The 14648-nt window shown below is 41.1% G+C and overlaps 1 long non-coding RNA gene across 5 annotated transcripts in view; it reads left to right on the forward strand.

The window, feature by feature from the left end:
• LOC107313592 (uncharacterized) overlaps window positions 1–14648 on the forward strand; it is a 79215-nt gene that overhangs the window by 4090 nt on the left and 60477 nt on the right. For 2 of the 5 annotated variants that reach the window (XR_014945931.1, XR_014945929.1), the window contains exon 1: window positions 7818–8002. The exons of 1 other annotated variant lie outside the window; for it this stretch is intronic. This is a non-coding gene — a long non-coding RNA (uncharacterized LOC107313592). Of the gene's footprint in view, window positions 1–7817; window positions 8003–14648 lie in introns of those variants that run through there. 2 more of the 5 variants (XR_014945930.1, XR_014945932.1) reach the window with 2 other exon arrangements.

A 14648-nucleotide genomic window follows, 5' to 3' on the forward strand; every position in this document is an offset into this window, starting at 1 on the left:
ATGTTTGGAGTCGTGCAAGTTTTGAGACATAGTTCTCTGATGTGGTTTTTTGGGGGCACTCTTTCAGTTCCCTGTTTTAGCCAAGCTACTATGCATCAACAATTAAATATTTATGTCTGTGTTGGACAAAGTATAGCAGTACACTGATTTCCAGGATTGGGCATAGAAGATTTTGGCTAGGTTTTGGAAGACACAAGTAAGAATATTTGATTTTCTTCATTCAGACCAGGAATCTGAGTATGTGGCCCTCGTGCAATGTTGGTACTCTTAACCACTAAGATAACACTGATAGTTGAGACAGCATTTCTCTTTTATTTTCACTGAAAAGTAAGTGGGGATGGATCCAGTGTTTGTTTTGTTGCAACTCCCCAGAAATGTCATAATCCCCCTATTTGACATAATCTCACTAATGAGGGCAGCAGAATGGATCCCTTTCTTCTGGACACTTGTCAACTGAAGGTACCACAAAGGCTGAAAAATGCAATGAGAATTAACTGAGGGCAGAAAATATTTCAAGTCTCTTATATAAATGGATGTGTATGATGGTTTCAATATGTGAACACATACAAATAACATACAGTCTTTCCATATAAAAGTCCTCAATGGTTGCTTCACTGATCTCTTCTTTGCAGTATGTTTCTCAAGTTGAGGATCCTGAGGTAAACTAAGAGGCAACATGGGAGAAACTTCTCTCTCCTTTACGGTACGTAGCACATCTTAGTATCTGAGTCTAAGTGAATCCACATCTTTCTGTAATCACTGTTTCCTAGCTCTTTTATACTTTACTTAAAGCCAGCTTATCATATACAGCAAGGTAGAGCTCCCTTACACCCACCCCACAAGTCTTACACTGGATGCTAAAAGAAAGTAAGGGAGATATTTGGGAGACTAGAAGTGCCATAGGTTTGAGGAACATGCTGTTCATTAAATGGCCTTAGCAGTTCTTACTGCTCTTCTTTGAGGACAAGCAGCCAGCACTGAGAACTAAACACTTTTGTGGCAAGATAAGGAAGCACACTGAGGTTTCTCTTAGATTCTTTCATTCTCTGTCAATACATTGCTGTTGGTCCCTGTTTCTCCACTTGAATGCTTACCTATTTCCTCTGCTTCCCTCCAATTCATTCTTGTCATTACATGCCAGCCCCTACTCCAAATCATCTCATCTGCTCCCCACACGAAACCCTCAGGTTATTACCATATGGCATTTATTGTGCTGAAAACATTGTGATGACATGTGCCACTCCTCAAAATGAATCATTTACTTTTACGTCTGAAACTGTACTCCCTTCGTTCTCCTTATTTTTTCCACTGATGACTTATTCTTTTGTCTCTTTCTCTTATGTGAGCCCAGTTCTTGGAGCACAGTCAGTAGCAGGAACAATAGGCAGCATTACTAGGTGTAGTATTGCTGGTGCTGTGGTGTTTGATTGGTAGGCTGTAAAGAACATTAGCTATTTAATTCTTATCATGCTGCTGACAGGAGGTGGGCATCACCTACCTGGTTTTGTGGCTGAAAATCCTGACAGTATATAATTTGTCCAGTGCTCATGAATTTGATGGATGACAAGAGGTTCCAGTTACAAGGGTGAGTTTCATGCTCTGAATGACAGTGATTACAGTATCTGTATGAAAGATTTATGGCCAGAATTATAACGTGAACTTAGAGGAGAGCCTTCCTTACTTCCTAATTCCATTGCACAAAGCACTTCATGGTTTGTAAGTTTTGCTTAATGTCCAAGTCCTTATCACAGAAACCTTCCTGTTTTCTCACACAGTGGGAAAGAGGTGGCATCCCCAGCAGCACCTTTCTCTCTAAAGATCGTGATTCATGGCAGTGCTAGAGAATGAAGTTGTGCAGCAGCTCCAAATCTGAGAAATCCCCATCACACTGAACCGTTCTGAGGGCAGTGTTTGAATTGAGTGCAGCAGCAAAGCACAACTGTTCATAACAGCATGACAGTGAGTTTAATTTGCAATTGCAATGGTGGGCATCCTGCAAGCAGGAGCACACAGCCAAAAGCACATCACAGCCTTATATCCCCTACCGTGCCCCTCTCCCCACTCCCCTAGAAATTCCTCCCCTCTTTCCTCATTGATTGAGCTCCAGGTTCACAGTCTAGCCAATGCTTGCTATCTGTCTCCTGTTATCGCTTCATAAATTTGTTACCTCCTGATGTTTTCTAGTTTTGTAAATATTTATCAAGTCTGCCCCAGCTATTTCCCTAATCTTGACACTGGAGCCTCCTGCTTTTTGCTTATCTACCTATCCAAGCACATCCTAGCTGCTGTGTGAGGCTAGGTCAGTAGGATTTTTCACTTACAAAAACACAGTTTTAACTCTCACACCCCCCTGCTGCCAGGCTCACATTCTTTGCATGTACATCCCCTGGGTAGTTGACGAAGTCCATTTCTCTTTGTTTCTCCAACTAAGAAGAATCCATGAAACAGTCACCAAGCAATTATCTCCTGCCGTATACCTACCAAATTTGTTTGTTTTTTCTTATGTGTTTCTGGGTGTAGATGTATGTCTTACAACCTTTACCTTTGGTAGCCCACCCTCCCCCAGCAATCTCCCCAAAGGAGGAGAGTATACAAATCAACAGCCAACCAGAGTCTCCTCTTACCTATCAAGAATGTGCATACTCTGTTCTTTAACACAAAAACTTATCTTGTATCAAGGGTCATGAAGTGTGTCTCTTTGGTTTAACATTCTATTATGTATGCAAAACCAATATGTCATCTTCCACAGTTTGAAAATATTCAGTGAGCTTCTACAATGAAAGAATCATCCTTGTCTTTGGTTCCCATCAGTTCCTCCAGCACTAAATAATAATAACAATAATAACAATAATAACAATAATAACAATAATAATAATAATAATAATAATAATAATTTTTTTAAAAACTGTAAAAAGAGATGACGAAGGAGACTGGATAATGGCATCATTTTGTTTGCAGATTAGGGCTGACAAAGGCAGGAGAAAAATCTAACGACCAGCCCAGGATAGCTGCACTACCAACAGCCTGTATTGTTACCTAAAGTGTTTGATCAAGAAACTAAGACACAAGTTGGAGTGTTAGAGAGTAGGCATTGTTTAATCACAGCACTGGATCCTTGGGGGATACTCTCCTCCTAACACAAATCACTTACACAAAAGAAATACACTTTGTATACGTAATTTGTATTACGTATGCAGATGTTTCTCAGTGCTAAGTTACACATGCAAGTTTCCCAAAAGCATGTTACATGTTCAGTGTTGGATTTCAAGCAGGACTTCCTATTTCCATGGTACAGAGCCAGCAGAGCTTCCTTATCTCCTTGGTTCAGAGACACAGCTCTTGCTGTTATCTAGACAAATTTCAGGGCAGGGGTATCCATCAGGGAACTCTAGCAAGCTTAATAATACTGTTCCCGCTTGTACCAGTTTGAAGAGATGATACTGAATTTTCCATGTCCCACTGCAAGTACCTGTGCACAAATCATCTGTGTTGTTATCTGGCCATTGCTGTGAGATTGTGTCATTTGGCCATTGCTCCTTTAGTCTGTCTGAAAGTGCTTGATGCAGTCCAGACACTGACGCAATCAAGGTAAACAGCCAAATAAGTGGTTTTTTCGATCCCTAGTCAAGCGTGATTGAAAGGGGGAGCTAGGAGTGGTAAACATCCCTCATCCTTTCATTAGCCCCTGTTTGTAGAGCTCAAGCACTGATTTTTTACTGCCTTTCAGAAAAGTGGGCTGAGTAACACAGTTTAGAGACATCCTTACTATTAGGAGTCAGTTCCTTCCATTTGCTACAGTCATCCCTCTTCCAGGAGGTGCTAATGCAGGAGGTAGAATTTATGTACACCTGATGTGAAATAAATCTGTTCAGTTTACAACCTCCATTTAATTTAGGAGAGTGTGTGTCTTTACAGCAGCTACAAGCAAACAAATAAATAAAATGCAGACTTACTTTACTGCCATTGCTTCTCAAAGAGAAGTTACAAATGCTAAGTAACTGGACCAGGCTTGGTTGGTTCTCCAGAACTCTTCTTCCCTTTTAGACAAATAGCACTTTCAGTAATCCAAGCAGAAGGGGTCAGTGCACAGCCTATGTGGCTGCAGTCAAGTCATTTGGGCTACACACAAACGGCTGTGATCAGAAGTGCTGATTTTCATAAAATGATGAGTATTTTATTTTATGCACCATTGTCTGGTGTGATCAGCTGTCCCACAACATTAAAATAACCTCAGAGGAAACACTGATCAATTTTGAGACAATTTATTAGAATATGTACCCTGTATAGTTGTCTGCAGTGACAGCTGTGATGATGCTGATGAAGAACAATCTGTACACAACCTACAGAAGTGCATGTTTGTATCTATGGGAAACATTTGTTTTACTTCAATGCTGCCAGCCTGTCTGTCTCATATCAGTAGTCAGCGTAGGTCAGATGAGTGATAAATAAGATGATTTTGATTCATAACTGAGGATAATGTTTGAAAAGTTTCTAAACATGAATAAATCTTTTGGCTGATCTGTAGCTTCTTCTAAGGGTTAGATATCAGTGAATGAAACAGTACTTATGGAGAAGGAAAATAGAACTGTGAGGGAGAAAAATACTGTGTTCACATCTCCCATTTCCCCTTTAAAATATATTTTTTTCACTTCTTTTTCCTTCTTAGTCTAAAAAATAAAGTGTGAGTTTAAATGGCAGCTGGCAGTATAGTGATGGCTAACAGCCACAGCATAAGCTTTCTTGTCTTCCTCTACAGCAGCCTTCTTTGAACTGCACTGTCTCATTTGAGATATCATAGATACTGATACTGAGCTGAAGAAAGCTCCAGAGTAATGCAACCAATCTATAATCATAGGAAAGGAAAGGTTATATTTAGTAAAAGAAAGCAATTTTCAGAAATATCTAATAAATGTAGAAGTAAAGAGCTTATTTTCCAAGTTGCTTTGAACATGATCGTTTTTCTTGCTTATGTTGCCTAAAACTGACTGGTAAAAGAGTTTGTTTTTTTGTTGTTGTTTATTATCCCTAATTAAAGAACATTTTATAGACTAAAGATCATCTGTCTTCAGAGGCAGTAACCTTCCCCTGGTCAGCCTGACAAATAACTAAGTGATAACTAGGGACAGAAATGTGTTGCCTCTATTAAAAAGAGGAAATAGATTTTATTTAGATCCCATCCAGAACTCCCTACAATAGTTGATCATTGGCATTTTGTGTCTCAGAGCTTAATATATTTGTAGTCAGCAGCTCCTGCAAAGAGGATTATTTTTTTGTTGTTGTTGCTACACTGATGCCTCAGGGTGTGCAAATAAAGACTTCGTGTAACAGCAGGTGGTAACCTATAGTAGAAAAATTCTGATAATGGATATAAAGCTGGAACTACACCAGGAATTGGAACAAATAGATAAAATACATGCTAACAGTGGTGGAAAGGGGGCGGTGAGAGAAGTGCTGAGAATGAGTGAGGCCAGGACTTGGTGCAGTAAAATACTTCCCTGGATTCTGCACTGTTGCATCCTTGTTACAAATTCTCAGCTATATGCAGTGATCTTGGCTGGACAAAGATTTCTGCTGAATACTAGTTTGAATCTGATAGCAAAATGATGCAGAAGATGCTTGCAGACTTGAGCTAAGAGCCAAAACATTTGCAAAGGATGTAGAGGTCCTACTGCTAGCAAACCGGGTCTGAACTCCCATATGCAGTTTTACAGTCTCCTCCTACGTAAGTGTTTCCACATCCCAAAGGATCAGTCATTTTCCTGTCTCTGCAACATATTTATTTGTAAGTGTTGTCCCTACACAGGACTCTCTCTCTTCAACACTGAAATTCTGTCTATCTGGGAGGCTAGCCAGAGAACCTGGACAGTGTTCAATATTCATATGTCTTAATGTCCCAAATCTGCTGCTGCTTTTCTAATGTCTCTGAATTGCCAGGCAGGCCTGCAACTGCCTCCACTCTAATAAGGGTATTTCAGACTTTCTATTGTGGAGATCTCAGAGAAAATGCACATGTTTTTATTTTCAGTGCTTCGTGTATCTGCGCTAAAACTACTGGTGTGTGCGCTATTCAGTTGTGACTGTTGGATAATGAAAAAAGTGGGCTAGAGAAATTAAGAATAGAAGTAAAGACCCCCAGGCAGTAATGTAACACAGAAAAGATATAACTCAATTGGAAATAGGCAGCTGGCACTAATGGCTCGTTTGTTTAGAATCATGTTTCTGGTCTGCCTGGCTTTTGGTGAGCTGAGAGCAGGGAAAATCATGCCTGCCTGCCAATGGCTATCTTCAAAAGCACTGTTAAATAGAGTCATTGGTCTATAGCTGGAGTAGCACTCAAAACCTTGATAATCGGAAATGGTTTTAGGAAACTGTCAAGTACCTGAGAAAATGTCCAGCTTCCAGCAGCTCAGCTGTGCTACTGGAGATGGTGTAAACTGAGAGGCAGCATCCCTGCATGCTGCTGGGAGAAGGAGCACTGATTTGAGGGGAGGAAGAGTTCTGGAAGAAAGTAAACTGAGTACTGCTGGATTTGACCTGCCCAAATAAAGAGCTGTGAGATTTGCTGGTGGAAGAGCGAGAACAGAACAAGATGGTGCATACTCATCACTGGTCAGGAATGAGCACTGATATCATCTGTCTGGGTATCCCCATTTTGGGTACAGAGAGCATCCTTTCCCCCTTCACCTCCTCACCATGGTCCTCTTGGCCACAGAAACAGCTGTAACTCTTGATGTGATCAGGAACATGGGTTTTATTTTTTGGTCCTGCTCCACCTGCTGCCATCAAGCTCAAGCTGTCTGCCAGGTGGCTGTAGCTCTCCCAGTTCAAATCCTCCATCCCACTTCTTTACCCTTCATTCTGCCATCCCAATTCCAAACTTTCTCTGCTCCCCTTCCCTTTCAAATGAATAACTTGCCTCTACTTTTTCCTTAACGGTCCCAGTTTTATTAGGGCCACTCTGGGTATTTCCAGTACTGTCATCTAGAGGATGTAATGATAATAGCAACAACATCCTTAGAGGGCATTACTGATGTGGTTACTTATGCTGGCCTCACAAGGCCTTGCTTTCCACAGGGTGCCCAGATCTTCCCTGCAGTTATTTGTGAGAGTCTAATTCTCCCTTAAATCTCAGTGAAATTCAAGCATCCTTGATGGCATCGTCTGTAACTTTCATCAGCTCACTGATCTCATCCAACAACTTCTCCTGCTCAGTGCTTTTCCAGATGCTATTGAGTTACTGTAACTCCATGCCTGGGGCTACTTGATGGCTTAGTCATTGGCCTGTTAAGAGAGAGGCCATATGTTAATTGTCTAGGTGCCTAGTTAAGAAATACTGGTTGTTTTTTTGCTGGTAAATCCATGGCACAATGCTTGCAGCTGTAAATGTTGAGTAACAGGATCACAAGCCTTCTGTGCAAGATGGGTTGACTTGCTAAAGGTCAGAATGAATCACTCAGAGCTCTGAAAGCAAAACACAAAGCTAGAGTAAATATGTCCTGTGGCACTAGTTTAAAATGACTCAATATATGAATAAAGAATACAGTACTATTTAATAAGTAATACCAGTGGCACTTTCTTATTGGTAGATTTGTCTCTGCATGTACTCAGCAATGTTTTCAAGCTTAATTGGCTGCCATATCTTCATATATATGTGCATTCAGTGGCTTTTGTACTTTTATTTTCTAATTTCCTTGTACTGTTTTCAAAGAGCAGTTGTAACTGCACTTTGTCTTAAGTTTCAGCTCTTGCATGCACCTGGGCTAGAGCAGTCATCATGGTTCCAGCTGCAGCTCGTTCCCCATTAGGGGCAGCTGTGTCACAGCCCTCTCACAGTTTAGTTGGAGCCCAGCTCCTTGCTGGGAAGTTACAGAGCTTTGTAGATAGTGGGTGTAGAGAGGTGAACTTCACAGTAAGCGCAGTGGAAATCATCAGGATTGAAATCTTCAGTTGACCTCTATCTTCCTATGGACAAGAAGATTTTCCTGTGAGCTGTTTACAAGTGGTGAGTACTGGCAGGAGGAATTCAATAACGCACGGCTGAGATGTGGTTGCTGGTGGTGGTGGGGAACTGTGTATTTTCTGTAGGCAGTGTGTGATCTAAGAGCATAGAGGAAGCTGCTAAGCGGAGGTGAAGATGTGTGGATGTGGTCATTGAGAGCTGTTATTTTGCTGGTCTAGAGGCTTGCAAGGAAAGCAATTATTGCAACTGTAAAAACATTGAGGAAAGGTTGTATGCATGCATACAAGGCAGTGATCTTAAACCAGAGAGAACAATTTGAAAGTAGTACCCCAGAAAATGTAGTTTGATTTTTTTTGCTGCTAGTACTGTGAGTAGGTGGCTTTCATTTTAGAAGTGCCTTTGATACATAGGAACTAAAGCATCTGTTTGCCGAGCAAGCTTCCTTCTGTGCTAGCCAACATCTGCTCTTGGTGTTCAACTGATGTAGACAAACATTTGTTTAAATGATGTGTTTCATTTTTTAAAGCCTTGAAGCAAGCACAAGCCACAGTATGAGAGCAGCATGGATTCATTTTCAAAAGCTTAGTTTGGTGCCCTTTCCCAACAAATGTGTCACTGCTTGTATGAAACAGAAATGCTGTTTATAATTGTAATTATTGCTGCTGTTACAATTGAGATTTCTGCTGAACATGTGCTAGGCCTGTGACGTTTGAGTTTTCCAGATCTTCAGTTGTCCACACTGTAACAAAGTCAAAATATATACAACAATTGGGTTATGTGATTTGTATGAGGTGCTGATGAGAGCAACTGCTCATGTAGCTTGGGGAAGGGGGATAAATGCTTTGTCTGCTATGGATTGTTCCCATATGTTGCATGTGCTCTTCTTCATACTGGTCAGGCTACATGGGGAGCAAGTGTGTGAAAAGCTTTCTTAATTTGTCATTGAACTGTTGGATAAGCCTTGGTCAGCTCCTTATCAAAAGGAGTTTCCTGGCTGAGCTCCTTTTTCCACATTTTTTTTCCTGGATCGATAAATACGGGAATTGTTTGCTTACTGCATTTGAATTTCAGTGGGTGTCTCAGTTATGTGATGTTCACATAACGCTCTTCTCTACTGGTCATATATATTGTGTCTGCAAATGTTATTCACTTGTTTTGGAGATTTGGCCTTTGTTTTTGAAAGTAATCCAGAAAGAATACTGGCAAAGCAGAGAGAGTGTAACCTGCCTTACTGAAATCTGCAGAAACCGCCTGCCGTTGTCTGTATGTAAAAAATGATCTGCTGAAACACAAATCAACCTTGGGAATGTACCATCTGGTATTACATCTCTGGAGTGGAAAGTACTTATGCTAGAAGAATCAAGCAGCAGCATTCAGCCCATATCAAAGGTTGTTGGGAGAGGGGTAAAACCTTTTCCTTAAGGAATGTGCAGAATTCACAACTCTGAGAATTATTGCAGATTTAGGCCACACTTAAGGTTGTTCTCTTTGTTAAGCAGGTAAACCATTGCACTGCTTAAATGGTGGAAACCACGCAGAAGCCACACCTCTCCTTATGTGTGGAAAACGATGCATATTTTTGCTTATGTAAACTATATGCGACATTGTTACAGAGTTTGACTTTGTTCACTGTTCTGTTATAAAGTTAGAAAATTTAGTATTTGTTAAAACCATGCATGTCAGCATTGATCTTTGGAGGTGGAGAATGGGAGTGGGAGGGAGAAGCTTTGCTCCGTGCAGGTCTGTGGTATGATTTGAACTTCAGTTTTAGTCTCCTTGAGAAAACTGCCTGTGAGTTAATTCATTTCTCGCAACTTCTACTACCTTCCCCTCACCCACTGGGCCAGTAGTCTTGCTGTAGAATGCTACTGGGGTAGTTAAGCCTGATTTCCCATTCCAAAATCTATACTACCTACTTGCTGTCACATTGTCCTTCCTGTTTGAACTACTTGCTACAGGATTACTTGCTCCAGCACATTTCCAAGGTGAAGGTAGTCAGTACTTTCCCAGATTCTCTTCCTTGTCCTCCTTGAAAACAGCCATGATGCTTAGTATTTCCCATTGCTCTGTGACATCATGCCATCACCATGGTCTCTTCAAATATGAGCAACCAATTCTTTGTGATTGTTTTCCCATTCTGGTGATTATACCCTTTGTTAAGGGCTTGTTTATTACTGTAGAAAGCAAAAGCAAGTAAATGCATTTGTAATACTTAAGTCTTGCTCTGAACTCATGGATGAAAACAGAATTACAGAATTATATCTGTATATCTGTTAGCTTCCTGAGGAGCAAGGCAAGGTGAATACCATCCATGTTTTACTCTGAATGCATCAGTGGTTCTCAGACCTCATTAATTTCTAATAATTTCTACTTAAAGAGAAGAGGGAAGGGAGGGAGAGCAGAATTTTATTATACCAGAATCTTCGGTAAGCACCTGCATCCCTAATGCTCTGTGCAACTCAAACAGATTAGGAATGGAAAAAAGCCATCCTCAGTCCCCAAAAATCATTTGGGGTAAAGAATGACAGTCAGAAAATAGGTATTGTTAGAGCTGGTGCTTGTGTGCAATTGCAGGATGTTATTTATGAAGTGATGCAAAGAGTTTTCTCATTTGTTGTGGGGTACCTTCTTCCCCTAGTTGTGGGAATCACTAAAGTGATTGAGAGCCATGTTTCCTTGGGTGGAGCTGGGCATTCTGTTTGTGATGAGGCAGTTGGAGTAACTTCACAATGAAGGCAAGTCTGTGCGCTCAAAGGGAGGAAAAAAAATGTCACAAATTCATAAGAATACTGAATATCAATTTCAAAGATGTTGTCAGACATCTTAACTTTAGAACCATGGAAGGAACTTGATTACTGAGATGCTGGAATGTAAGTATAACTTTTATTTCCCACTGTGGTTCAAATCTCCAAGGCTGCAGTGCCTGCAGGGAGCCTGGCCTGATGCAAAACCTGTAGTATATGGGGAACTTGGCCTGCTTGGGCCAAGTCTCTGCTTGAGGGATCAGCCAAGCATCTTACCTTTAAAACCTTCTCTGAGTTTAACCAGCTAACATGTAGATAGTGGGGCAAATACATTTCACTTTTTGATTTTAATCAACATTTCACATTTTTGATAAAAACTGTGGCGATTCCGTTAAAAAAAAATGATTTGCTGCCCTCTAGTGGCTCTTTAATAGAAGTGTGTTGCCACCTACTGTTGGCAGAAGGCCAATTCTGTCTCATTTCAGAATAGTTCGACTGGCCTTCGTGTGTCTTATTTATTTTTCCCTATTTCTGGATGTAGCACGTGTGTGGCTCTTTGCAGGTGGTAACATCAGTCTTCTGGACCAAAGGGTGCTGGCAGGGCTCTGCTCCTACAGTGGCTGCAACTTGCCAGCCAGCATCCAGGGAAAAATGTGTTTCCCTCAGATGTTCCTGATTCTTTTCAGTGTTTGCTCAGTTTGCTGTGGTGTGATTCTGTTGTGGTGGTGTTTGTTTGCTTGGGTTTTTTTTGTGTTTTTTTTTGGTTTTTTTTTTTTTTGTGGTGTTTTTGTTGTTGTTTTTTTGTGTGTGTGATGTTTCATTTTGTTTCATTCTACTGATTAGTGCAGTCTGTAAAGGAGGTTCAGGTTGGATGTTAGGAAAAACTTCTACACAAGAGTGGTCAGGCAGTGGCATGGGCTGCCCAAGGGGTTGGTGGAGTCATTATGCCTGGAGGTGTTCAAGAACCATGGAGATGTGGTGCTTAGAGACACAGTTAGTGGGCAGTGTTGGTGGACGGTTGGACTGGGTGATCTTAGGGATCTTTTTCAACCTTTGTGATTCTATGGTTCTGAGTTGTTTTTGTCTGTTACTGTGTTGTATCTTGTTCTGTTTATCTTTATTTAAATGTTTAATGCAAAATACAGGTGATCAGCAAATATTAGGCTGGGACTGACTCCATATAGTTGTGTTATTTCAAGGAATAATTATTCCTTAAAGATTTTGCATCATTTGTTTCTTTGTATCTCTTTCTTTTCACATTTCTGTTACTTCTACTTGGAGAGTTCAGACATCATCCTATAGGGTAGGGAGGACTGGGTGCAGTCTGTGTCTTCTGATGTAGGGGAATAAAATTTTGGTGTTGTATCAGCACATGACTGTGGTGACCTCCCAAAGCAGGGCTCTATGGTTATTGCATTTATTTCTACAGCATCTTAAAACAGGCCTTAACTAACAGGCTGTCTCTCATCTGACTGGGGGGTAGATTTGCTGTTGGATCACAAAAAATGAGAAAATGAGGTGACATCCTGAGTCTCCCCAATGCTGTGGGTTTTCCCTGCCCTGCTGCTATTTTAGTTACTCAGGTTATTGCTTCCTTTCACTCTTACCTATCCTGTAGTAGCCAATCAGCTTCACATGTCCTCTTCAAAACTCCTGCTACTGTCAGTGACATAACCTTGCTATTTTCTGTTTCCCTCTGTAAAACTGGGAGGGGAAAGGTTACTCCTCCCTCACACTCTGTCTTGGAGGGGCATCTGGAGCCAAGACCAGACCTTGGTCATCAGGTGATGTTTCCCCCTCAGCCTTGGCTGAGCATCCATTGTCACCTCGGGTCAATGGAGCCATATTTAGCCAGTTGTGTGAAAGAAACAACTAAAGATGAAAATGCACCTGCAGTCTCTTCTAGGTTGAGCAAGAGGGAGGTGTCATTTGGGGCCTGCATCTGCTGCTGTGAAGCACTGCTCTTGTGCTGGCAGCTGGACAATCGGCAGGCCTGGGGTATCTCTGTTACTCTCATCTTCCTTTTGTCAAATGCAGGGGCCAGGGTAGGTGTTACTGTAGCTTTTAATATGAATGAGCATCTTTCTGTAATGTTGTGGTCACTGTGTCCTGTTGTATTGATATTCATGCAGCACGGCCCAGCCTATTGCTATCTAGAGCCCTGCTTGCTGCTCACCAGCAAGGCACCTTCCTCCTCCTACCCTCTATAAAATGGCCATAAAACCAGCAGGTGGGAGTGATGGTTTGCTATTTTTTTTCTGCTAGTGAGAGAGTTGTATTTTACCAGTTGGCACAGGCAGAGCACTAGAAAAGGGGTTGTCAGCACCTTATAGCCCACTTCCATTACATTCATGTGAAATTATTGGCCCTGTCACGTTAACAGAACTGAGGAAGATTAGTTTCTGCTGCTCAGTTGCTTATTTCTGAGGTCACATGGATGATGCAGTGGCTTAGGGGTAGATACTGCCTTGTACAGCAAGCAGCTGCGCAGCACCTAGTTTCTCAAAGATGCATAGCTTGAAGGAGTTTCTGAGGTAATTATCTTTTCTTATTAATACTTCTTGGTACCACTGACCATCCTTGTTGGCTCTTTATCTCTTAGAGAATGCATCACATTCTATGTACCTGAGAAGTCTCTTTAATACTACAAACATATTAGATCAGTAGAAGCCATTGTGTGGCAATACAGTTGAGGTGCTTTTGAACCCACTGTGTGTTCTGATGTACCGCAGCTGGTAGTAAATGCAGGTGCTGCTATCATTCCAATTAAGTTTGTTTGAATAGTGTGCCATTTTTAGATTTTATACACAGTAATTACACTGATCATGGTGACAGCTATGTTTGGGTTCATGTAATGGTAACTGAGGTATTGATTTTTGTCAGTAGAGAAGTCAGTGTAAGACTCATCACTAAGAGCATAAGACTGACCAAGAGAGAAATTGATTTGATGGTGTGGAACTGAAAAGCATTCAGATGGACAAAGGTGACAGTCATAGATCTCAAAAAGCTCATGGCTTCGTTAGACACTCGGTGACCTGGAAATGTGTTAATTCTAATGTAGTAAATGACTTCAGGTTGGTGGTTGTTGTGTAGGTGTTTGTGTGTGGTGGTGGCTGTATTCTGTCTGGTTGTTGCTGTGCGGGTGTGTTTGCAGTTCAGTTCTAGGTACAGCTCTGGTCTTCCTAGCCCTAAAGCATGTGTGCAGAGTGAATTATATTCTTAGTATGCTTGCAAAGGCTCAGGAATATGTCCCAGAATAAGTCATTTTACTCCCTATCTCTGTAGGAATGTCATTAAAATGATCAGTCTCCGTGGTATTAATTGCTTTCAATGTGGCATTAATTCCACTCAGAGGAGTGGAAGTGATAAGAAAAGCTGAGGTCATAGATTGTGCTTGTTGCTGCCCTCAATACAGAAAAGAAGAGGGCTTAGACCTCAAGACAAAACCAATCTGTGCAAGGAACTGGAAAAGGCGATGATGTTTCTTTGGCAAAAAAAAAAAAAAAAAAAAAACAAAAAAACAAAAAAAAAACCAAAACAGAACAAAAAATCAACCACCCCACAGCAGCTGATGTCCTCTTCATCGGCTATTTTGAGACCTGTCAAAATGCTCTGGCTTTGGTCTCACCTGAAATACTGCTTTCTGTGTTAACGTGTTTGCAGCAATAGCAAAAATTGCCAGCTGGGGGATTGGGTGAATACTTTGGAAAAGGCTGTCAGGTGATGATACAGTTGAAAACGATATCTCTATGGATTCCCTGAGGGAAATAAGTTGTTCATTTAAATTGCTCGCTATTGAAGGCCTGAAATTATATACTACGGGGCGTGGAGTCTGCATTTTTGTACTTGAAAGAATTCACTACTTATGCTGTATGCAATGAGTTGTTATCTGTATGTACGCTCAGTCTTTCGTGGCTTGTCTGGCTCATTTAATTCTTTGTATA

The sequence above is a fragment of the Coturnix japonica genome, chromosome 4 (genome assembly GCF_054131305.1).
Source record: "Coturnix japonica strain WE chromosome 4, WE-NBRP24, whole genome shotgun sequence".
NCBI classification, from domain to species: Eukaryota; Metazoa; Chordata; class Aves; order Galliformes; family Phasianidae; genus Coturnix; species Coturnix japonica.